Raw genomic sequence first — 27,429 nt, 5'->3', positions numbered from 1 at the left:
GCATGGCTGTCTCCAGTCTCCTTTAAGTTAGGTTGTTTCCACTGAAGAGTGAGGATATCTATCATGGATATTTCCTGGTGTTTTTAAGTGACTTTAAGTCAGTTCCAACTCATAGCAACCCTGTATACGGTTTTTGTATAGGAGTGGCTGGGGGGTTTGAACTACTGACCTTGTGATTCACAGTCCAGGGCTGATTCTACAGAGCCACCCCAGGATGCTTAATGAAGTGCAAATGAAATAATGGAAATGCAGTTGTTCTGAAAAAATCCAAAGTACTGTGCACCTATCAGAGCTTCTGAAGACTGAATGGGTTTGTACTGGAGTGATCATAAAACCGAGCCTTCTATTCAATTCAACATTTGTGAGTCAGAAAACATTACCAGGAAGGCTTTCTAGTTTGTCAAGAAATATGATCACGGCCATAGGGCTTTGGTCCCTAGGACCCATACCAGTCTACAGTCACATAGAAAATGTTCCCAGGTTGGCAGCATCACAGTCACTGTTTTGCCCATGGTAACCATAGAGAGTGACCTATTTACTATATAGTCTACATATGTGTGTGGTATATGGTAGATAAAGATGAAAGGTGAAAAGATGAATTTCTCTTTGGGGCTAAGCCAAGTTTCAGCCTGTGCTTCAAGTTAAGTAATCACAGTTGTGTGGTATGGACTAACATGGGTCCCAATTCAAATTGTACTTCTTATTTTCTGTATTACTGAAATATCATTTACCCTATTTGAGTTCCTGTGTTCTCATCAGCAAATTAGAAATGATTTTACTTTCTTTGTTTATTATAACTTATAAAATAAAGCCCAGAACTTTCAAAGAGACTATTTAGTTATGGGAAGAAATCTGTATATCTAGAGTAGCAGACCCATTCCTGGTTCTCAGAATCACTTTTCATTTGATGTTGTTACCTGAAACTGCTGCTACAAAAACACTGTTATAAAGCCCTGGTCTAACTGGGGAGCCAAAACTCTTACTTGTACAATCTGAATTAAACCCCTTGTATAATTTGAAGACAGTTTATGAAATTGACATTTTTGTTGTTGTTGTTGTTAAGAAATTGTAGAAGGACAGAAGGAAGTGAATTCCCACAAAGCACATTTTGATTATCTACTTAAGTGATGCACTTGCCTTCTGAGGTCTCTTGAACCTGGGCCCCACCCTACCTTTGAGCAGGGTACATAATCAAAGAGCAGTATTCCTGTTTTCAAAACCAAAATCCAAGAAAGCAAAACTGTGAAACACAACTCTTCCCACTCTAAACTATCAAGTTTCAATCTAATTCCAAATTATAATTTCTATAACTAAACTTCTTTCATATGTAATACCTAATATGAGTTGAAATATGTTCCTCAAAAGACAGACTGATGTCTTCATCTCTGGTATCTATGGAATAATTTTATTTGGAAGTATGTTCATTGCAAATGCAATTCATTAAAATGAAGTCATTAGAATAGACTGTACTTTTTTTTATAACTATCATTCTTGTAGAAGAGAAGAGACAATAAAGGAAAGACAAGCATATAAAAACAGGCAAATTGGAGTTGTGTTGCCACAAACCAATAATTTTGTGGGGCTGCCTACCAACAGTGGTTGCATTCTTTCACCATACTTATTCAATCTATTTGCTGAGTTATATCTGCTAAACTGAATTATATGGAGAAGAACATGGCATCAAGATAGAAAGAAGACTCATTAACAACTTGATATATGCATTCAAAACAAGACCAGGGGCAAATTATGGACTAGAATATCAATTGCTCATATACAAGTTTAGGCTAAAACCATAGAAAATTAAAATAAGCCCCCAAAAGCTAAAATATGACCGTGAACATATCCTACCTGAATTTAGAGAGCATCTGAAGAACAGATTTGATGCATTCGACACTAAAGACAGTAGACAAGTAGAGTTGTGGGATGACATCAAGAATATCATACGGGAAGAAAACAAAAGATCTTTAAGAAGATAAGACAGAATTAAAAGACCAAAATGGATGTCAGAAGAGACAGAAACTTGCTACCCAGCGTGGAGATGCTAAAGCTAATGGAAGAAATGAGGAGGTAAAAGAGGTGAATAGAAAATTCCAATGGTCAGCTCAAGAAGAAAACAAAATAAAAAATTATAATAAAATGTGCAAAGACCTGGAGAGTTAGAAAAACAAAAGGGAAGAACACTCTTAGCATTTTGCAAACTGAGGGAACTGAAGAAAAAATTCAAGCCTCTATTTGCAATATAGAAAGATTCTATGGACAAAATATTGAATGATGCAGAAATCATCAAAAGAAGATGGAAGAAATACACAGAGCCACTGTACCAAAAATAAATGGCAGATGTCCAAGATTTCAAGAAGTAGTTAGTATATGATAAAGAGACAGTGACACTGAAAAAAAAAGCCCATGGTGCACTGAAGGTATTAGCAAAGAACAAGGCACCAGTAATTTATGGAATACAAATTGAAATCTTTCAACAAAGTAAGGCGGCACTGGAGGCACACACTCACCTATGCCAAGAAAATTGGAAGACCACTCCTGGGTCAACTGACTTTAAGAGATCCATATTTGTGCCCATTCCAAAGAAAGGTGACCTAACAGAATGCAGAAATCATCTGACAATATCATTAATATCACATGCAAGTAAAATTTTGCTAAAAATAATACAAAAACAACTTCAACCATACATTGACAGAGAACTACTGGGGGTTCAAGCTGGATTCAGAAGAGGACATGGAATGTGGGATAACATTGCTGATGTCTGATGGATCTTGGCTGAAAGCAGAGAATATCAGAAAGATATTTACCTGTGCTTTGTTGAGTACACAAAAGCTTTCTATTGTGAGGATCATGATAAGCTTATGGACAACTTTGCAGGGAATGAGTATTCTGAAACATTTAATTGTGCTTATGAGGAACCTGTACATAGACCAAGAGGTCTATGTTCAAACACAACAAAGAAAACAGTATGGTTTAAAATTAGGAGAGGCATGTGCCAGGGTTGTATTCTTTCACCATATGTATTCAATTTGTATGCTGAACAAATAATCTGAAAAACTGGACAATATGAAAAAAAAAACATGTCATTAGGATTGGAGGAAGATTCTTAACAACTTTTGATATGCAGATAATACAGCCTTGCTTGCTGCTAATGAAGAGGACTTAAAATAGTTGCTGATGAAGATCCAAGACCACAGCCTTCACTATAATGGGTTGCACCTCATTGTAAAGAAAACAAAAATCTTCATGGCTGAACCAAAAGCAACATCCATATAGATGGAGAAAATATTGAAGTTGTCAAAGACTTCATTTTGTTGAATCAACTATCAACACTGTTGAAGCAGCAGTCAAGAAATCAAACAACATATTGCAATAGGCATATCTGCTGCATGGTGGTGGTGTGCCATGGAGTCAGTTCTGGCTTATAGCAACTCTGTGTAAGGTTTCAGAGGCTGTAAATCTGTATGGGAGCAGAAAACCTGTCTTTCTCCCATGGCATAAGACCCGTGTGTTGTTGTTGTTATTAAGTGCCACCGAGTTGGTTCCAACAACTAGCGACCCTGAACAGGGTTTCTGAGGCTGTAATTCTTTACGGGAGCAGAAAGCCTCATCTTTCTCCTGTGGAGCAGCTGGTAGTTTCGAACTGCTGACCTTGCGGTTCACAGCCCAATTTGTAACCACTACGCTACCTGTCTAAAGTATTCAAAAGCAGTGATGTCAGTTTGAGGATTAAGACATGCCTGATCCAGACCCTGGTGTAGCGATGTGGGATAATGTTCTGGACTGCAAGGTCAGTTTGAACTGAAATGTTGACGGTTAAACTCACAAGCTGCTCCTTGGAAACGCTGTACAGGTTTGCTATGAGTCTGAACTGACTCAATGGTACTTAACAACAAAAAACAGTGTTGGTTAGAACTGTGCTTGCCTTCGCAGAGCCAGATCAAATGATTTCAGGATCTTATGTGGCCTGTGGGCAAGATGTTCCCCACCACTGCTCTAGAGAGAGTACAACCCTACAAAAATGCTGAATTGAAAAATTTCAGCTTCCAGAAGTGTAAGACAATAATATCAGAGAGAGTACAACCTCTCTTCAGAGAGAGTACAACCCTACAAAAATGCTGAATTGAAAATTTTCAGCTTCCAGAAGTGTAAGACAATAATATCTATTGTTTAAACCACATTAAAAACAAAAACAAGAAACTATTGCTTTTTAGAATAAAGCTATTCTGACTCATTGCAGTCCCGTGGGTTAAAGAGTAGAGTTGCAATCTTTATGTAAACAGATTGCCAGTCTTTCCATGTCAACACTGGGTGGATTTGAACCTCCAACATTAAGGTTATTCACAAAACACAAATATTTATTACACTTTTTTATGTTCTTGATGTTGAATGCCATGAATTTAGTCTCCCCTCATACTGATCCTCTCTACAGCATAATAAAACACTGCTCATTACTGCATCATCCTCACAATGATTTCTAGATTTAAGCCCACTGTTGGAACCATTTTGTCATTCCATCTCATTGAGGTTCTTCCTCTTTCTCCCATGATGTCTCCCAGAGACAGGACTTTCCTAATAATATATCCAAAGTACATGAGACTGTCTTGCCAACTTCAATTCTGAGACGTATTCTGACTGTACTTCTTCCAGGACAGATGATTTTTTCCACTTTTCAGGCAATCCATAGTATATTTAATATTCTTCAGTAACATCAAAATTGAAATGCATCAGTTTTTCTTCGGTCTTCCAGATTTATTGTCAGATTTCCCAGGCATATAGGGGGATTAAAATGATCATGTCTGAGGTCAGGTGAACCTTAGTCCTCAAAGTAACATCTTTGCTCTTCACACTATAAAAGAGATCATTCGCAGGAGAATTGCCCAATGCAATACGTCACTTGATTTCTTGACAACTGCTTCCATGAGCATTGATTGTGGTGGATCCAAGTACAATGCCATCTTTAACAACTTCAATATTTTCTTTGTTTATCATTATGTTGTTTATTACTCCACTTGTGAGGATTTTTGTATTCTTTATGTTGTGTAATCCATACTGAAGGCTGTAAACTTTCATCTTCATCTGCTAGGGCTTCAATGCCTCTTCAGTTTCAGCAAGCAATGTTGTGTCATCTGCATAACACAATTTATTAATGAATTTTCTTACAATCATGTCATGTTGTTGTTATTGTTAAGTGCCATGGAGTCAGTTCTTACTCATAGCGAACCTGCATAGGGTTTCTGGAGAGCAACTGGTGGGTTTGACTGCGCACCTTGTGGTTTGAAATCTAGTGCTGTGCTCCTATAGCACCCCATTAGGAACACTGTTGTTGTTAAGTACCATTGAGTTGACTCAGACTCATAGCAACCCTGTATAGGGTTTCCATGGAGTGTCTGGTGAGTTTGAACTGCCAATCTGTGGTTCACAGTTTGTGTTTATCCTACAGCACCACAACAGAAGTCCCCACACCAGGATAGCCTGCAGTAATTTGTTATGACTTTGTTGTTATTGTTAAGTGGTATTGATTCGGTTCCTGCTCTTTCTGGCCCTATGTAACATTTTCGAGGCTTTAAATCTCAGGAGCAGAAAGCCTCATCTTTCTAATGGGCTCAAACCAGGGACCTTGTGGTTTGTAGCCCATTGCTTATCGTTTGGAGCCACCGAGCTACCAATTTGTTATGGCAGCCCTAGGAAATTAAAACAGTATCCAACTTCTTCAGAAGTTATCAAAGCAAGCACTGAAAATTATAATAATGCATGTTGACTTTTGAAGAGAAAGTTTCATGCACATAATTTGGGAATCATTTAATTATAATAACAGAATTATACTAAATAAATAATAGTTAATACTATTATTCTTTTTGTCATTATTATGTGTTAGAAAATTTAACATTCATGATAAAATATTTGTAGAGAGAGTGTCAGTGGTGACAGAAGAGTCCCACAGAGCTGCGTATGATCTTGGCAGGCTCTCAGCATTCCTCCTTGGGAATAAGGAGCAAAGACTCATAATAGTTTGGCAGTGTCATGTGTCATTCAGCACAACTTAAGGTAATACATTGTTATATGAGTTTCATGATTGACTAACTGCTCCAAAGTAGGTCCCACAGAAGAAGGAACAGGCCTAGTCTGCAGTTTGACACTAACTTGCCCAGTGACTGTATTTCTCATGCTCCAGAGAGTACTGTACTCTCTGTGACGCCTTGATTCGGAAGAAGATTATTAATCACACAACTTAAGGAGCTTCTACAACATGTAATGAGTTTAGTAACTGAGATTTGTGGTGATGGCCCTAAACTAAAGCAGGCAGTATCAAAGTTGGGTCAATAGTATAGATCTCTCCCTTCTTAACATGGTCTTAATGATCACAAAGAACCTATTCTATTTGGATATCTTTATGTCACATTCCAGTTGGGGTCTCATGTTGACCTCAAAACAATTTACTTTATAAGAATAGCCCTTGAAGTTCTGCTAATAAGTGCAAGGGATGATGTGCTCACAGATTTCCAAAGGAGACAGAGGGTGTGAGGGAAGAAGTAAAAGCCTCTCATCTTTGTCAGGAAAACAATTGATTTTGGTCTGAGTCAAATCATCATAAATATATTTGAAAATGCTTCATAACAACTCATGAAGGAGAACAAATGCCCCTTTATTCCAATTCTGAAATTAAACCTGAATCTTTAGACCTAATTGTACAGTGTTTTATAAACACAGAAGGCTTCATGGTTTTCCCACTTAAAAAGTTTGGCCTAAACTGATATGTGGAAGGTTCCTGGACTGAAACCTGGGGCAATAGTTGTGGTAAAGTTGATTATTCTATAGAAAAGGTCCCTGGGTTGTACAAATAGTTTTCACCAATGTAAAGGTTGAACCTAACCCACGGTGTCTTGTAAGCAAGGCCTGGGGGAGGTAGGAGGACTTCTGGTTTGGCGGAGGCAGAGCAGAATCAGGTAGGACAGGCTCTGTGGGGGAGGGACTGAAAACCCGGAGACACAGCTCTCATGAAACAGCATAAGAGCTCAGGATCTAGCATAAGTGTAGGGCATCAGCTTCCCACAACTGCCAGTTGAAAAATCACAGTATAAAGGGAAATATTGCAATTTAGAAATCGGTCAAGAAATCAGGAACCCCTCAGCAGGCATCCCACCCAGGTGGTGGTCAAAAGGTGGGGCTACAGCCAGACCAGCACTGGGAACCTGAGCTAAAAGCAGTGCAGTGACATTTGCAAAATGGGTGTGGGGGATTCTACGCATTTTTTTCCTCCTCTTCCCTGTTGTTCCTTCTTTGCCCAGCCAAGACACCAGGTGGGTGGGTGCACACCCCCAAAAAATAGTCCAGCATCGAAACCACAGTTTTCCCATGGCACAGAAAGAAAGAGCCCCATCAGTCCAAGGGCAAATTCTTTGGCTGCTGATTTTCACTTCTGCCTATAGGTCCCAGACCTAAAGTGAACTTGTGTGGGACCCCTTACTCTGGCATATCCAGCAAGAAAAAACATGGTCTGGCCTGACAGACAAACCATATGAACAATCTGTAAAACCCCAACATTAAAAGATGCGACTAGTTCAAGAAACACGCTGTACACATGCAGATACCTAACTGACCTTCAGAGACAAAAATAGTAAACAATCTTTCTCCCATTAACTTTTCAATATTTATTTGTGCACCTCTACAGTGGTGATTAGAGAAGGAGCCTGAGTGAATGGACACACTCACACACTACTGGAGGCTTCTACAGTGCACACACACTGCCTGTATAGCAAGGCGACTGGCCAGTGGGCTACAGTTTTATTTTTGTTTTAAAGTGGTGGTTTTACTTTCTGCTGTTATACTGCTACTGCTTTTGGACCTTTTGATCACACATTTTTCCTGGAGGTGGGAGCATTTTCTCCCTACATTATCCAAGAAGAGTCAGCAATCATGGCCATATAGCCAAGCTACAAGCATACCCCATAATATTCCACCATTCAGACAAGAACCAATAAGCTGCTAAGCATTACATGTGAAAAGGAAAGCCTATCTCCTGATCATATCCACCAGGAGACACCTAGTAACCTTAATAACACAGCAACAAACATCCATTTAAGCATTAAAAATCCACACAATTACTGGAAATGACAAACAAAAAACAGCAAAAGATATCAAAACATGTCCAAAATAAAAAATAGTATCAGAAACAAAAGAGCTTGAGACAGGCAAAGGCTTTCTAGAAGAAGAAGAGCAGGTTTTGGATTTGCCTGAGAAAGAATTCAGAAGCAATATGCAAAAGATGGAAGTCAGACCTTTACCTCACACCCTATACAAAAATAAACTCAGAATAGATTAAAAAATTAAATGTGAATTCCAAAATTATGAAGGTCATCAATGAAAAAATAGGGACAAATGTGAGGGCATACACAGGGAATACACAGACTACCAAACAAAAGTAGACAAAAAATAGATGTTTGGGACATACTAAAAATTAAAAACTTATGTGCATCAAAAGACTTCACCAAAAGAGTAAAAAGGGAACTTACAGAATGGGAAAAAAATCTTTTGCAACGACAAATCAGATGAGGAACTCATTTCTAAAATATATAGAAAACTACAATAACTCTGTAAGAAAAAGACAAATAACCCAATTAAAAAATGGGCACAGGACATGAACAGACACTTCACCAAGGAGGAAATCTGGGCAGCCAACAAACATATAAAGAAATGTTCACAATCACTAGCCATCAGAGAGATGCAAATCAAAACAACAATGAGATATCATCTCACACCAGTAATAACAGCAAAAAAAAAAGTAGAGGACAATAAATGCTGGCGAGGATGTGTAGAGACTGGAACACTCCTGCATTGCCGGTGGAATTGCAAAATGGCCCAGTCACTCTGGAAAGCAATATGGTGCTACCTCAGAAGGTTGGAAATAGAAATACCTTATGACCCAGAAATTTCCCTACTTGGTATTTAATCACAAGAAATACGAGCCATAACATGAGTAGATATATGCACACCAATGTTCATAGCAGCACTATTTACAATAGCAAAAAGATGGAGATAGCCTAAATGCCCATCAATTGAAGAATGGATATACAAATTGTGGTACATACACACAATGGAATACTATGCTACCTTGAAGAACAATAAGGAAGCTGCAAGCCACAGCATAACATGGATGAACCTTGAGGACATTATGCTGAGTCAATTTAGTCAGTAACAAAAGGAGAAATACTGCATAGGACCATTATTGTAAAAGACTAAGAAAAAGAGTCTACCCAAAAGCAGAAAAAAACAAAAACAACAAAAAAACTATATATATATAATTTCAGATCACCGGAATGTATGGGATAAGAGGAGGGGAGGAAGGGAAAAATAGTGCCCAGGGTAGGGAATAGACACAGGAAAGCTTGGGTGCTGTTGGGGGTGGCATGGGCAATACACAAGAAGGGGGGGGGATGGAAAAACAAAGCTGATAGGAGAACAGTTAGGCAGGTTTTTGTGGGCTAAGTGGGACAGAGATAATTGATAATGTATGCACAACCTTGGAACAACAGGCTTTGGGATACAGGGATTGAAGCATGGATTGAAAGGGTAACAGATGGGAATAATGTTAAAATGCTTGGCTGTCTTTTGAATCTTGGTTTCCCTTGCCTACCATTGTGAAATAGACACTTGGAGGGGAAGTGAAGGAATAGCCAGAAACATCACAATAGAAAGCTTGTAAGTCTGTCTTCAGCCTATAACTGATTGGAATAACTTAAAGGGGGCTAGAAATTGCCCAGTGAAAGAGACCTCCTGTGGAGCTTTTCATTGCATAAGACCTTAGGTGGAAACCAGAATCCCATCCAAAATTATCTGAGGTGGGGAATTTCCACTGGAAAGGACGAGTAGACCAGCCTGGAGCGGCTAGAAGATCAGAAGTTACTTTGTGAAGAAAGAGCAGCAGTAAAAATCAGAAACAATAATGGCAGTATGATTGATTACTACAGGAACAAGTAAGCTGTTCTCCCGGGACCCATCAAGGCAAGTGGTTGTGTCCCCTCAGAGCAAACTCCCTTCTAAGACTAAGACTCAAGGGGAATACACAGGCATGTGGTCTGACTGGTGACCATGTGGTCATCCATAAAAGGAAGAGGGGGAAAAAAATAGCAGTAAAGTTGGGATCTAAGTCTGACCACATTCAATAGACTTCTGTGAAGCTGGGTGGAGACCTGGATGGTCAGCAATTATGGAATGACTGGGGAATTTTGGGTCCAGGGGCAGTGACATGGCCACAGAGGACTGGAGGGGAGAGTGAAGCGTCCAGCTGATATGAGGTGAGGGGAGATGCACAAGAACACCCATGTTTGCAGATATTACCCACTTGACCTGGCTTCGATGGCTGGATGATCAGAACTTGACTAGATGAAGCAAGAAGAGGGGGACAAAAATATAGAGTAACCCACTACGATTTGATTAACTTTTCCTATACGTATAGATGTAGTAGCTCAAAAAAAGGAAACAAATCTTTACAGCAAGGATCACCCCCACCCTCTCTGTACACAGGGTTGACAGGGATGGGCAACTTAGGCATTACTACCCAAAATGGTGCGGGGAGGGAGCTATAAAGGCAAGAAGTGACTGGCTTACATGCTTTCAAGAGGGAGCCTAGTTTCAGACAGAGCAGGAGTAGGTAGAACCTCCACTGAATGATTTCCAATCTGTTGGGACTGGGCTGGCGAAAGGAAATGGGTATAAGACTCTTGTGATACAATAGTGAATAATTGCCATCAGGACTGACTGTGAGGGTCAGAAATGTAGAGTTAGATATTTTTTGACAAAAGGAGGGGAGTGATTGATTTTGCAGCCAGGAGAAGAGGTCCCTGGGACCATCAAGTGAGATGAGTTGGGAGCAGGATCCTACCCATAGAGGCAGTGACACTAGGGATGGATACAGAGGTGATGATGTGGACAGATGGAGGGGCTGGGGACAGTGGACTCAGGGAGGGAGAAGGGCTGTACACTGAGGGTAGTGGTGGTGGGGCTGTAGGGTGTATCCTTTGGTTATTTGATGAAGCATGGAGGCGATAGTGATCATTGCAATTAAATGAAATCGATAGGATGAATGTAAAACTGATGTTCTCCCATGTAACCCCACATAAATCACAATAAAAAAAGAAAAGAAAAGAAAAGAAAAGAAAGGCCTGGGGAACTGCTTGCATGAAGATTTCAGTCAAGAAAACCCTATGGAGTAGTTCTACTCTTGAAGCACATGGGGTCTCTGTGAGTCAGAATTTACATGACAGGAAGAGGTTTCGGGTTTTGTTTTGTTTTGTTTTGGCTTACTTTGTTTTTTCAATAGAAATCACTTTTTTTTTCTTTTTTTTTTTGGCCATATGTAGTCAGAAAACTTAAGTGAGATTCCCAATCTAGCTCATCTTTTCCAAGTTACTAGCCCCAACCCTTCCCACAGAATATTGCTTTGGGTGTACTGAGAATTCAAAGGGCGACCACCTCATTGTTTACCACACACTTAATTATGAAGCTCTCATTTTTGTTCTGTAATCAGGAAAGCAAAACATCATTTAGAAAAGGAACTACCTAGAAAAGGTCAGCCCTAAGAAATGATTGATGGATTCCCGCAAGGAGAAGACTCATTCCAAGCCTGGCAGTTGATAAACACACTTATCTCATTCCCCATGGTGAAAATATGCAGCTTTCTGGAGTCAGTGAAGTGGCACTGAACCTGGTGCAGGGTTCCCCGAGGCTGTGGGAAGGCCAGCCACACAGTTGTATGCCAATTGTTGAGGAGAAGTCAAGCCTCCAGGCAAGGCTACTGCCATCACAGGCCCATTAGGAAACACATCGCTCTCTGTCAGAGGGTAAATCTCCTAGATGGGTTTCAATTCTTACCACTTCACACACACACATTTGACTCTACCAGTTTTTGGCAAACCCAGGTAGGAGATGATGGCATGCTGGCATAACAATAAGACCATCAGGAGACTTTAGGTCATTTTCTGGACCAAAGGGGTATCTTACACTGAGATTCTGGCCACAGGAATGAAAGGTCTTTCTCCCCCTTGCACTGTCTGATCTCAGTGTTTTGAACTGATGACAGCTTTCATCTCTGTAGATATCTTGGCAAGGTTGGACTCAGAATAAGAAGTAAAATGAGGAGTGACCACCCAGTGTCTACTCTCCTGTGTATCTAGCTGCCTGGTACTTTCAATACTAAGGCAGCCACTGCAGGTCACTAAGCAGAAATGATCAATTCATTCAGTTATGCCACTCCTGTAGGTTAAATCCTTTAATCGCTCTAATTGCCCAGGAATCCAAAAGGGGACTGGCTTTCAGGCTTGGGATTCCCACACAACTAAACACAACAATACAGTGAAAGTTAAAAAGGTAACAAGCTAATCCCAGTCTACTGAAAATCTACAGTGTGATCCTATATTCAAAAGAGAGGAGAGGGTGAATGGAGAAAGATAATTCTAAAGCCTTGTCTAGTGTCTCACATTATGAAACTTAGCACAACAGTTTAGTTAATGAAAAGTTCCTGGGTGATTCAAATGGTTTACTATTAACTGAGAAGTTGGAGGTCTCAATCCAAACTGAGGCTTCTCAGAAGAAACACATATTTGGCAATCTACTTCCATTGCAAGTCCTATAAAGCACAGTTCTACTTTAACACAGATGGGTTGTTATAAATTGTGATCCATTCAATAGCAACTGGTTTGGTTGGTTAGTTAAAGAAATAATTTTCTTAAAACCTTCCCACATTGACTATAACATCTAGCATATTCAGCATGATATAAATAATTCAACAAACATTTATTAAGCACATACTTTATACATGGCAATCAAATCTAAATAAAACAAACATTCTTCCACTTATCAGTTAGAGTTCTTGGTTACAAACAACAAGAATGTAAGGGAGAAACTGAAAATGGGTTTATTAAATGGACACAGAGTAGTGTGTAACAAAAGGAAAGTGAGTAGGTAGGCTCAGAAAATGGACAGGAACTAGAACAAAAGGCAAGACAGCATCACAAAAACTATATAAGTGGAATACTGCTGATGTCACTGTTGCACCTTGGCAATCACTACTGGAACCATGGATGATGGTTCTGCTGTGGCCATGGTCAATTCAAAACAGTCCCTATATCTGGGTGTGAATGCTCCAAATTAAAGTTCTGAGTAGTACCATCCTAACATTTACACTTAATTCCTGTGTCCATGTCCTATTTTGGTAGGCAGAGGAGGAATGTTCTCAGCCCTTTTTTCCAATATAATTAGAATCAGACTCCTTGCCATAGCTCACATGATGGAAGACTCTACCAAATAAAGAGTATTAAGATGCTAGAAAGTTGTAAAGAATGTATATTAGGAACTTCAAGATGGAGTGGGCGTTGAAAATGGAAACCAGTGATGATGCATAGATGCATGTAAACATGTAACCGACAAAGGAAGATAGATGCTGTAGATGAGATGCTGGTGGTGGCTCTTGGCAAGTAAAGGAAAGACTGAGGACCAAGGACAATTTTATATTGAACTATTTTTTTCAGTGAACTTTGAATAATAGGTGGGATTTCAAATTGTTTAATAGAAAATCCTAAAATAAAAATACCACTTGCAATGTTCTAATACCTTCCCAGATATAAAATAAAGCTCTGTTGGATGAACAGAAGCTTCATAGAAAGCTTGAGAGCTTCTTCTCCCAATTTAGCATTGCAACAAATCAAGGGACTGTCCAAAACAGAACAAATGTGTATGACACACAGAAAGAGTGGTGTTCATCACTTCATTTCTAAGTGTCCTTCAAGGTAAAATATAAGACAGAAAAATATTACATCACATTGTTGTTTTTATGTGCCGTGGAGTCGGTTCCAACTCATAGCGACCCTGTACAGGGTTTCTGAGGCTGTAAATCTTTACAGGATCAGAAAGCCACTTCTTTATCCCGTGGAACAGCTGGTCATTTCGAACTGCTGACCTTGCGGTTCGCAGCCCAATTCATAACCACTACACTATCAGAGCTCCTTTATTACATCACATTAGGTTCATCTTAATGTAATTCATATCACAAACAGAAAATTAACTTTTCCTTTTAACAAACTGGGTACTTGCTTTAACACCAAGAGTGGTGAAGGTTATAAGCACATTCGTGGCTAAGATTGGTTACAGGGTGAGAAACTGCTTACAATCAATTAAGTTAAAGTAATTAATTAATTTCACTAGGACTGAAGAAAGATCTATTACAGAACTTTCCTCTGAGTAAAGTAACTTCATAAGATGCTAAAATACATAATGTGACTACAAATGCTAGGATTTAATTGATTTTATTTCATTACATTTTGGTCCATAATCACTGTTAGTATTCTACTTATGAGAAAATCAGTACAAATTCAAATATAAGACCAGAAATGTTGTCTAAAAGAGGATGAACTAGATGGCAAGTGGTACATGAGGAATGTGAAGAACAGTAAGATTTAGAATACAAGGACTTGAGAAGATAAAATTCAACCACAATATGAGAATTATTTTAAAGGAGGTCATGGTATGACACTATAGAATTAACACGAAACTGTTATCCACAAGATAGGTGTTCAGACCCACCAGTAGCTTCTCAGAAACCCTATGCAGGGTCTCTGTAAGGTAGAACCGACTTGATGGCACTTACCACTAACAACAACAAAGGACTGAAAGATAAAATTGGCAAAAATTAGAGTACTCCAGTAATGGATTCAGTTGTAAATAAGAAAAGTAAAATTGTTGAAACTGAAATTGGTTAATGACCTGTTGTTTGTTGTGATGACTGCAAAAGTCCTTCAAATTTCTAAGAAGTAATGATTGGAAGAAAGGTATATTGATTCATGTAGATCTCCTTTGAAGTTACAACAAGAACATTTATATGAATTCTTTTAAAAGAAATATTTGTTGAGTAATGAAAGAATGATTCCTGTATAATGATTAGATTTAAAGAGAGCAAGATCTTGAGTTTCTTTCATACTGAGTAATAAATTCTTCCTGAAGAAAGAGTAATGCCATTTCTATTAATAATTTGTGGGAAATTATATAATTATTGATTAAATTATACCTTAATGAAGTCAAATTAAGATCTTGGGTCCCCACGAGTGATAATATCTGGCCTATCCCTTACCCCCTTTATTTACTTTGTTAACATTCTCCCCCTCAGTCATTCTATCATGATCCTACTGGACAATTCAAGCATGTGAATCATGATGCTGCTTTAGATCTTTTACATTGCATGCTACCATTGGCAAAAATATTTTCCCCTAGAGAAACAATTTTTTTCCCTTCAAGGTATGACCAAATGTCACCTTCTAGGCAGGCTTTCTCTGAACACCCTATTTAAAACACACCACTGTGTTCATTCCTGAAAACATAAAGCCACACACAAACACACAGCATGTATACAAATACAACAAAGCCAATTCCATTTATATGGGGTGGCTTGTATGTTGCTGTGATGCTGGAAGTTATGGCACCTGTATTTTGAATGCTGGCAGGGTCACCCTTGGTAGACAGGTTTCAGCTGAGATTCCAGATGAATAAGGTCAGGTGGAGTACTTCTGAATGTTTAGCCACTGAAAACCTTATGAACAGCAATGATACAGTGTTAGCACAAGAATATTGAATATTGAATACTGAAACATGATGAGTAACAAAGGTATATTGTCAGATACAGTGCAGGAAGATGAGTTCCTCAAGTTGGAAGGTACCCAAAATGTAACTCAGAAAGAGCTGTCTCCTCAAAATAGAGTTGACAGTGATGACGCAAATGAAATAAAGCTTTCAGGAACTTCATTTGCTAATGGGGCACAATTCAAAATGAGGAGAAACAACTGCAAATTTCCATTAATAATCAGAACATGGAATATACAAAATATAAATCTTAGAAATTTGAATGTTTTCCAAAATGAAATGGAAAGTATAAACATGAATATCCTAAGCATTAGTGAAATGAAATGGATTGCTATGGGACATTTTGAATCTGACAATCACATGATTTACTATGCCAAGAATGACAAGTTGGATAGGAATGGCGACATTTTCATCATAAAAAAGAACACTTCAAGATGTATCTTGAAGTATAATGCGTCTGTGATAGTATAATATCTATCTGCCTACAAAGAAGACCAAGGAGTCCTGTAGAGGCACTGTGGGTTAATGTGCTGGACTGCAAGGTCAGTTTGAAGCTCAAGGTGGTGGTGCAAGCTCACCAGCCGCTCCTTGGAAACGCAACACAAACACACTATGAATTTGAATTGACTCCGTTGGAGTTAACAACAATGACAACAACAACAACCAATATTATTCTAATTTAAGCACCAAACGTTAATGCAAGAGATGATGGAATTGAGGAATTCTATCACCTTCTTCAAGGAGCTCTGGTAGCATAGTGGTTACGAATCAGGCTGTGAACCGCAAGGTCAGCAGTTTGAAACTACCAGCTGTTCCACGGGACAAAGATGAGGCTTTCTGCTCCCATAAAGATTTACAGCCTCGGAAACCCTGTATAGGGTCTCTATGAGTCAGAACCAACTCTGCAGCACACATAACCACCACCACCTTCTTCAGGAGTTTTGACAGCCTAGTGATTAAAAGTTGGACTGTTAATCTCACGGTTAGTAGTTTGAAACTACCATCCATTCCACAGGAGAAAGATGAGGCTTTCTGCTCCTGTAAAGATTTACAGTCTCAAGACCCTATACAGAGTGGTTATAAGTCAAAATTGACTCCACCTCACACCACCACCTTCTTAAGTCTGAAATTGATCACACATGCAATTAAGATATATTGATAATTACTGGTGATTGGAATGCAAAAGTTGGGAACAAAGAGGAAGGATCTGTAGTTAGAAAATATGGCCTCGGTGATAGAAATGATGCTAGAGAGATCATATGATAGAATTTATTAAGACCAATGACTTCTTCATTGGCAAATTCCTGTTTTAAACAATATAAATGATGATTATACACATGGAATTCACCATTTTAGAAAACACAGAAATCAAATTGACTACATCTGTGGAAAGAAACTGTAGGAAAGCATCATATCTTATCAGCCCAGACAAGGCCAGGTGCAGGCTGTGGAACAGAACATCAGTTGCTCATATGCAAGTTCAGGCTGAAGGTGAAGAAAATGAAAACATTTCCATTAGAGGCAAAATGTGACCTTGAATATATCCCATCTAAATTTAGAGATCATCTCAAGAACAGATTTAATGCATTAGACACAAATGATTGAAAACCTGAAAAGTTATGGAATGACATAAAAAAATATCATACAGGAAGGAAGCAAAAGGTAACTTAGAAGACAAGGAAGAATGAAAAAAATAAAAATGGATGTCAGAAAGGAATCTGAAACTTGCTCTCCAGCATAGAGATGCTAAAGTAAATAGAAGAAATAAGGAGGTAAAAGAGATGAACAGAAAATTGCAAAGAACAGTTCAAGAAGACAAAGTGAAATATTATAATAATGAACAAAATCCATATAAAAGGAGAAAAGATTGAAGTTGTCAAAGACTTCATTTTGCTCACATCAACCACCAACACTCGTGGAAGCAACAGTCAAGATATCAAACACATTGCATTAGACAAATATTCTGCACAAGACGTCTTTAAAGTCTTGAAGAGCAAAGATGTCAGTTTGAGGACTAAGGTGCGCCTGACCCAGGCCATGGTATTTTCAATAGCCTCATTACAGAGTCCTGGTGTGGCTCTGTGGGCTCCTGTGTCAGACTGCAAAGTTGTTTGAACTGCAAAGTTGGTGGTTCAAACTCACCAGCTGCTCCTTGGAAACCCTCCATAGGGTTGCTATGGGTCGGAATCCACTTGACGACACTTAACAATAACATATGCATGTGACAGTTGGACAATGAATAAGGAAGACCATACAAGTATTGGTGCATTTGAGTTTTGGTCTTGGAGAAGAACCATGGACTGCCCTTAGAAGCCAAGATGGCCAGACTTCATCTTTTGTACTTTGGACATGTTATCAGGAAGGACCAGTTCCTAGAGTAGGATGTCATGCTTGGTAAAGGGGTGGGACAGCAAAAAAAAAAAAGGAAAACCCAACAAGATGAACTGACGCAGTGTGAGCAACAACAGGCTCAAGTGTGGCAACAATTGTGACTATGGCGTAAGACCAAGCAAAGTTTCATTCTGTTGTGCATATGATCCCAATGAGTGGGAACCAACTCGATGGCAGCTGACAACAACAAAAATATAACATATCACTTAACACCCTCGAAAACCCAAATGTTATTGTTGTTGTTAAATGCTGTCAAGTTGGTTCCAAACCCATAATGACGCTGAAAGGATTTCCTGGGAGCCACTGGTGATTTTGAACTGCTGAACTTGTGGTTCAAATCTAACTTGTGGTCAAGTTCTTATCTTACAGCACCACACCAGGACTCCCTGGTGTGGTGCTGTAGGGTAAAACACCTACATTTTTTGTTGTTGTTGTTAAGTGCCTTCAAGTTGATTCCGATCCATAGCGAACCTGTATAACGTTTCCAAGGAATAGCTGGTGAGCTTGAACTGCTGACCTTTTGGTTCAAACTGACTTTGCAGTCCAGCACATTAACCCACAGCGCCACATCATCATCACTAACCCACATGGGTTTGAATTGACTATCTTGAGATGCTGTTATTAAGTGCCATCAAGTCAGTGCCTACTCATAGCAACCCTATATAGGGGTTCTGAGGAGCTGATGGTGGGTTTGTACTGTTGACTTTGTGGTTTGCAGTCCAGTGCTGATCCTATAGTGCCACACAAGTAGTCCTTGAGATTGTTGTTGTAATTGTCACCTAGTCAGTTCTGACTTATAGTGATCTTGTAAGAGTTTCTGAGGAGCAGTTAGTGGGTTTGAACTTCCAGTCTTTCCATTCAAACTGACCTTGTGGTCCAGTGCATTATTAAAGTTGTTAGGTGCCATTTATTCAGTTCTGACTCAAAGCAACCCTATGTATAACAGAAGGAAGCACTGTATCATCCTCACAATTGTTATGTTTGAGACATTGTTGCAGCTACTATGTCATTCCATCTTGTTAGAGATCTTTCTCTTTTTGAAGACCCTTTAGTTTACCAAGCATGATGTCCTTTCCAAGAGCCTGGTCCCTCCTGATAACATGGCCAAAGTATGTGAGGCAAAATCTTGACATCTGCACTATTAAGGGGCTTCCCAGCTGTACTTCTTGAAAGACTAATTTATTTGGTCTTCTAGATGTTCACGGTGCTCTTAATATTCCCACCCATACCATAATTCATAATTCATATGCATCAATTCTGCTATGGTCTTCTTTATTCATATTCTAGCTTGCGCATCGTATGAGGTCATTGAAAATATCATGGATGGAGTGAAGTGCACCTTAGTCTGAAAAAATGATATCTTTGTTCTTTAATTCTTTAAAGAGATGCTTTACAACAAATTTGCTTAATACAGTATATCTTTTTTTTTTTTTTTTTCGGAGAATGCGATGGCTCCATATGATAATCACTGGACTGGGAACTACAAAGACTGCATTTTAAGCCTACTAGCCGCTTCTTGGGAGAAAGATTAGATTTTTCTGCTTCTGTGAAGATGTAAAGCCTCAGAAACCCTATACATAGTCCCTATTAATTGGAACCGACTTCATGGTACTTATATGTTCTTCACAATTAGAAAACAATTTTAATGTTTGAAAAGTAAAATCCCCCAATTCTACTCTCTCTGGACATCCAGAAATAGATGGTAAATGAGCAGCTCAGGCCTCCCTCAATGAAAACTAGAAAGGTGAGAAGAATTTTTAGGAGAAGAAAAAAATTATGTTCCAAATTCCTAAGAACTGGATACTTTCTCCAACTGATTTTCATATTACTTTAGATGATTTGTAAAAGGCTTCTATAAGATACATAGTTTGCTAGTCAGTTTCTTATTGTATAGATTATTATTTGGACAGGAAGATAAGGTGCACAAGACTCTTTTCAGAGTGAAAGAAACAAATCTGTGTTCATGTGGATTTACAGGAGCTCGTGGTGGTGGTGGTGTGCTGTCTCATTGGTTCTGATTCCTTAGCCATCCTGTATATGGTTTCCAAGGCTGTAAATCATTTTTTTAAAGCTTTTATTGTGAACTAAGTGATAGTTTACATGGCAGCGCATTGATTTTGCACTCAACCAGTTGTATTTTGTTTCATTACAATGATTACAATCTAGTCCGTGCACCATCGATTAACAGTATTTGCCTCTATTTTCTCTCTCTCTCTCTCTCTCTCTTTTTATAATCTACACAAAACACAAAGAAATGATCATTCTTGTAAGACAGCCTCCTGGCTGCCAGCACATAGCCTTTCTTTTTCCATGAGTCAAGAGTCATCAGCTGCCCTGTCTTTCCATCCCATCACCTCTGCCTCTGTCTCTGGTGTCCCTGCTTCTCATGTTAGGATCCCAAGCTCCACTTACACTTTTCCCTCTTGATACTCCTAGGGTCTTCTCTTCCTGGAATGTAAGATTAACTACTCTTCCCTTTTTGTTACTCATCTTCTACCTTTACAGTTGTGACTATTGCAATTAGTCATGCTAACAATTATTCACTATTGAATCAAAAGAATCTTATCCCCATCTCCTTTCACCATACCCATCTATACAAGATGAAAACTACTTAGTAGAGATTCTATCCTCCCCGCCCCCTTGCTCTGAAACTAAGAGTGTTTTCACACTCTTGAAAATTTATAATCCAGCCACTTTGTCAATACAATACATCTTGACTGATGCTTTCATATGTACTGATTGTGGATTTAAGTAAAATAAAATCCTTGACAATAATCCATGCACTATTTTGCAGCTTTAAATAATTAAGACACTCACAATGAAACAGGAATCAGCTGATCTCTTTGCAGTTTCTAATGCTATATGTTAAAAAATATCAAATGCTAAAAGATACATAAAATTTTTCAAGGGAAAATACTAAAACTGAATTATTAGTAGTCCATTGATGGTGAAACTGGTTAAGTATTTCTGATACAGTGAGTTCCTTTATGTGACCTTTTTAACTTGGTTCTTTGGAAGAAAAGCTTAGGGGATTTCCCCCTTAAACTCTGAGGAGTTATCACCTTTGCCCTAGTTTGTTGGAGAAGTAACACTGGGAGGAAAGGGCATATTCAAATTCTTTTCTACCCCAGAGGGTTTATTTATCACATTTGTCCTGGTTGATTGACATTTTCTGGGTAAGCTGTGAAGAACTTGATGGTTTGATACTGTTGTCTGATAATTAACAAGGCATGCATTTATTAACATCTCATGGGTAATTGTGGATTGATTGAATTCTGGTGCAGTGAGGGAGGCTCCCTCTTGTAACTGATAAGGATCTGATTAGGCTGAAATGCAGAGGATTTACACTGGTTGATAGATGCCTAAGAGCTGTTCTAGCAAAGAAGCACAGTCACATAAAAGTTCAGTGGTCTGGAAGCTGCTGCACTGACTCTGAGTTTGGTCAGTTAGCAGTAGAGAGGTGGTGGCAAAGAGGTCAACAGTGGAGAGACCCAACAGCAGAGAGACCTAATGGTGAGTAATATCTAAGAGAGCTAGCTTGATCCAAAGCTATACTGCACTAAAGAAAGGAGGGAAGTAACACTTTACTTCAGGGACCTTTTCAGAACTTATCTGTGTGCTTCCTGATACTGATTTTGAATTGTTTCTGTTATTTCCAAGTTAATCCTGATCCTGAGTTATAACTTGTTACTTTCCTACAAACCGCATAGCTGTGAGTATGGTTTGTGAATTTTATGTGGCCCTGTAATAAAGTAATGAATCATACAGAGAAGTAGACAGGGCCATAGAGAAACAGCCAGTGTCTGAAATGGTGAAGAAGTTGGAGAATAGAGGCAGATCTGACCTCCATCTCATAGGGACTAATTTTGTGTTGATCTTGATTCTTATCCTTTATGAATACAGACAATTTACTACACTGCATGACAGTCGAATGGCTGGAAATTCAAACCCATGCAGGGATGCCTCAGAAGATAGTTCTATTGTTTGCTTCTGAAAGATTATAGTCTTGAAAACCTTACAGAAAAGTTCTTTGTACACACATAATCTCTATGAGTCAAATCAACTCAATGGCAACTAAGACAAACTAATTATCATATAGACAACTAAGTAGTGTTTCATGTCTTAAAGCAACAAGTTGTTACTATTGTTGTTAAGTGTTGTCAAGTCGGTTCTGACCCATAGCAACCCTGTATAGGGTTTTTGAGGAGTACCTGCTGAATTTGAACCTCCAAACTTGTGGTTCAAATTGAACATGCAGTCAAGTGCTTATTCTACAGTGCTACACCAGGACTCCAAAACAATATGAGAGGTCGTTAAATGCTCAAGAGATGGAGCCATTACTGTTCTAACTACTTCCACTAGAACAATTATTTAAGACTTACCAAATGACTCAGGGGGAAAAAACAAACAAAATGAATAAACCTCAGTTAGGAAACTTATGATATAAAAGGAGATTTGAGATCAATTGGTCCTTGAATTTAAAATTATTTTATTAATCGGCTGAAAAATTTAGATTATGTATCTCGGGTACAAAATGAAGACCTGTTCCACTTCATATAGCTACTTCTCAGTAACCTTCTTTCCTTTCCTGGAACCATGTTTGAGCCACATCATTGTTCCCCCTATTGTGTAAGAACCTGTTTAAAGGGAAAATAATGGCTGCACTGTGACAAAACAACTAACAATAGTTCTAATAATTACAAGGTTTTAGTTTAATACCAAAAGATTTACTAAATACTATTCCATCTCTCTGGTAGCGTAGTGGTTACGAATCGGGCTGCGAACCTTAAGGTCAGCGGTTCGAAACTACCAGCCACTCCGCGGGAGAAAGATGAGGCTTTCTACTCCCGTAAAGATTTACACCCTCGGAAACCCTGTACAGAGTCACTATGGGTCGGAACCGACTCGACGGCACTCAACAACAACACATTCCGTCTCTCCGCAAAAGCAGAGGTACACAGAGCATATAAAGGAGCAGTGTTAGTATAAAGGTAATTGAATAACTTATTTTCAGGAGTCCTGGTGCAGTGCTGTGGGTTAATGCGCCAGATTGCAAAGCCATTTGAACTCTAAGGTCAGTGGTTCAAACTCACCAGCTGCTCCTTGGAAATCCTGTACAGGGTCACTATGGGTCAGACCTGACTCGACGGCACTTAACAACAACAACACCTATCTTAATGACTAAAATAAACTTCCCTTACATTAGGAGAGGACAAGAAAAACTAGCCAGTGGTCTACATGATCCCAGGACACTTTTCATTGCATCTTTGTTCTACAAAATGTGACTGATCTGTATTCACTATGCTTTAAACTCAACAAGTAGTATAAAAGAGCAACTAATTAAAACCCAGAGAACTATATTAAAACCCTGTATAGGGTTTCCAAGGAGCAGCTAGTGAGCTTGAACCACCAACCTGGCAGTTCAAATGGCTTTGCAGTCTGGAGCATTAACCCACAGCGCCACAGCAGGACTCCAGTGGCTATTAGGAGAGTATATTTGAGAAGAAAGTGAAATGTCCCTCTGAGAATGTAGTGTTCAGGAAAAGTGAGATGAGTTTGAGGAATTAACGAAGTGCTGATCACAAAGAGTCAGGTAGACCATAGTAAGCTATTGGAAGGTGGCATGATCACAGTTGCAGTTTTACATATCACTGCTAACTCAGAAAACCAAATCTAGTATGATTATCCAAACATGAGATAATGGCTTGGACCTCAATTGTGTGAGTGAGAAGAGATTCAATCGTGGATATGTTGCAGAAGTAAGGTTGAAAGTATTTATTAGTGGTTAGATGAGAAGTCTGAAAGAAGACTCATGGATGCCAGCCAGCTGTTTGGTCAATGTAACAGGAAGAACAGAATCCTGGTACAGCGCCGCAGGATAACTTAGAGGTCAGTGGTTCAAATTCAATAATCTCTCCTTGGAAACCCTATACAGGGTTGTTATGAGTCAGAACCAACTCAGTGGCACCTAACAACAGGAGAAAAGATTGGGAGCTTATTTTGTGGCATAATTGTTTGAGATTTCTGTTAGACATACAAGTAGAGAAGTTGACTAGGCAGTGGAGTATATATAAAAAAATGTGAAATTTAGAAAGGAAGTCTATCCTGGAAGCAAACATTTAAAAACCATATTTTATGTTACATGTTGTTGTTGTTGGTAAGTGCTGTTGAGTAGATTAGGATCCATAGCGACCCTGTATAGGGTTTCCAAGAAGCAACTGGTGAGCTTGAACCACTGACCTTGCAGTTCAAATGACTTTGCAGTCTGATGCATTAGCCCACAGCACCACTCCAGGGCCATCAAGTCAGTTCTGCCTATAATGACTCCACGTACAACAGAATGAAACACTGTCCATCCACCTTCATTCTCATAATTGTGATGTTTGAAACCTTTGTTGAAACAACTGGGGCAATTCATCTCTTTGAGCATTTTCCTCTCCTTTCTCTGACTCTATCCTATACCTTTGAGCCCATTGCAGCTTTCACTGTGTCAAACCATCTCTTTGGGGTTTCTCCTCTTTTTGGTTGATCCTCTGTTTTACCAAGCATCATGTCCTTCTACAGGGACTGGTCTTTCCTGATAATATGTCCGAAATGTGAAAGATGAAGTCTTACCATCCTGGTTTCTTAAAGAGCATACTGACTGCATTTATTCCAGCACAGAATTGTTTGTTCTGGCAGTCCACTTTACCTTTAATATTCTTCTCCAACACCATTACTCAATTGCATCAGTTCTATGGTCTTCCTTATTAATTATCCAACTTTCACATGCAGATGAGGCCATAGAAAAGACAATAGCTTGGGTCAGGCACACCTTAGTGCTCAAACTGACACCTTTGCTCTTGAAAACTTTAAAAAGATCTGGTGTAGCAGATTTGCATAATGAAATATGTTGTTTGATTTCTTAACTGCTGCTTCTATGAGTATTTATTATAGATCCAAGCAAAATGAAGTATTTGATAACTTCAATCTTTTCTCTGTTTATCATGATGCTATTTATTGGTCCAGTTGTGAAGAATTTTGTTTCATTTACATTGAGGTGCAATCTATCCTGAAGGCTGTGGTCTTTGCTATCTCTTGAGTCCTGGTTGGCACTGGATTAATGTGCCAGACTGCAAAGCCATTTGAACTGCAAGGTCGGTAGTTCACGCTCACCAGCTGCTCCTTGGAAACCCTATACAGGGACACTATGGGTCGGAACTGACTCGATGGCACTTAACAACAACAACAACCTCTCAAAAATGTGGCATTCTGGCCTAATGCACCAGACTGCAAAATTGGTTTGAACAGCAAGGTCAGCAATTCAAGCTCACCAGCTGCTCCTCAGATAACGTACGCATGGGTTGGAATTGACTTGACAGCACTTAACAACAACAAACCTCTTGAACTGGTCGAACATCAAACTATTCTTTTTAGTACAGTTACTCTGTGTATTCCTCTTTTGTGCATTCATCTACTTTTGTTTCTTCCTATATCATTCAATCCATGTAGATTACAAATCAGGGCTTGACATTTTTTCTTTAATTCTTTTAGCTTGAGAAGTGTTGAGTGTGTTTCTAATTTAGCTTTCTAATTCCAGGTTTTCATACATTTCATTAAAATATTATGTCTTCTCGAGCTATCCCTTGACATTTTCTTTTCAGCTCTTTTACTTCACCATTTTTTCCCATGGCTTTAGCTTCTCTACCTTAAGAACAAATTTTAGAGTCTCCTGAAATCTATTTTAGTCTTTCTTTCTTCCCTGTTTTTTTTTAACAATCTTTTGCCTTCTTCATGTATGATATCCTGGATGTCATCTTCCAGCTTTTCTGGTCTTCTGTCATTAATGTTTACTAAGTCAAATCCATTCTCAAAATTATCTCTCTAAATTCAGATGAGATGTTTTCAAGGTTTTATTTGGACTCTTGTAGATTTGTTTTAATTTTCTTCAGCTTCAACCTGAACTTACAGATGAGAAATTGAAAACCTGTCCCATAGTTAGCCCCTGACGTCTGACTGATGATGCTGAGCTTCTCTGTCATCTGTTCCCACAGTTGTAGTCAATTTGATTTCTGTTTATTCTATCTGGTAAGTACCACATATATTATTGCTGTTTGTGGTATTGAAAACAAAAACAAAACAAAAGGTGTTTGCAATGAATAAGTCATTTATCTTGCAAAACTCTATCATGCAATCTCCAGTGTGGTGGTTTCTATCAAAAATGCTACATTTTTCAACTACTGGTCCCCCTCCTTTGTTTCTAACTGTCTCATTCTAATCACCAGTAATTATCAGTGCATCTTGATTGCATGTTTGAACAGTTTCTGACTGTATCAGTTAGATTTGTTCAGTTTTGTTCGTCATTGGCTTTAGTGATTGGTGTGTAAATTTGAATAGTAGTTGAACTACTCTTCCTTGTAGGTGTATAGATAATATCCTATTACAGACAGTATTGTACTTCAGGATAGATCATGAAATGTTCTTTTTAATGATGAATGCCAAGCCATTCCTCTTCAATTTCTCCTTGTGTGGGGCACAGTAAACCAAATGATTATTCAGTTCAAAATGATCAATACCAGTCCGTTTCATCTCATTAATGCCTAGGATATTGATCTTTATGCATTCCAGTTTATTTTTGATGACTTTCAATTTTCCTGGATTCATACTTTATACACTTTAATGTTCTGATTATAAATGTATGCTTCTAGTTATTTAATCTCACTTTGAGTGGTGCCAAATATTTTGTAGATGGTATTTAAAACTATGTAATTGAATGAGATAATGAAGATATTAGTGTCAATAGAGCGATAAAAAGAACCAAGTTCTGAGTCTTGCAACATGATACAGAATGATACAGAATGAAAACTTGTGTGAGGCTGTGGAACAAGAGTTATTTTTAACCTAGAGTCCAAATTAAGAAAATATCCAGTGGGAAATGAGAGCAACTATTTTAGATTCTTTTGATAGGTCCAGGATGGTAAGAACTTGTGGCCATTGTTGCTAGGTGCCATTAAGTCAGTTCCAAGTCAAAGTGATATGATATATAATAGAAGGAAATGTTACCTGGTCCTGAACCATCCTCACAAGCAATGCTGTGTGTGAGACTACTGGTGTAACTATTTGTCAATCCATATCAGTGAGGGCCTTTCTCTCTTTACATTTAACTTCTACTTTACCAAGCATACTGTTCTTCTCCAGTGATTGGTTACTTCTGATAGCATGTCCAAAGTAAGCAAGATGATATCTGTCCATCCTTACTTCTAAGAAGCATTCTAGCTGTACATTTTCTTAGAGCTTTTGCTGATAGTTTTGCTGACACAATATTCTTCACCAACACCATAATTCAAATGTATCAATTCTTTGGTCTTCATTATTCAATATCCAGGTTTCACATACATATTTGTTGTTGTTGTTAAGTGCCGTCGAGTCGGTTCC

This window comes from Chrysochloris asiatica, unplaced genomic scaffold, assembly GCF_000296735.1.
Source record: "Chrysochloris asiatica unplaced genomic scaffold, ChrAsi1.0 scaffold00016, whole genome shotgun sequence".
Lineage (NCBI taxonomy): Eukaryota > Metazoa > Chordata > Mammalia > Afrosoricida > Chrysochloridae > Chrysochloris > Chrysochloris asiatica.
Note: the sequence above shows the minus strand (reverse complement) of the source record.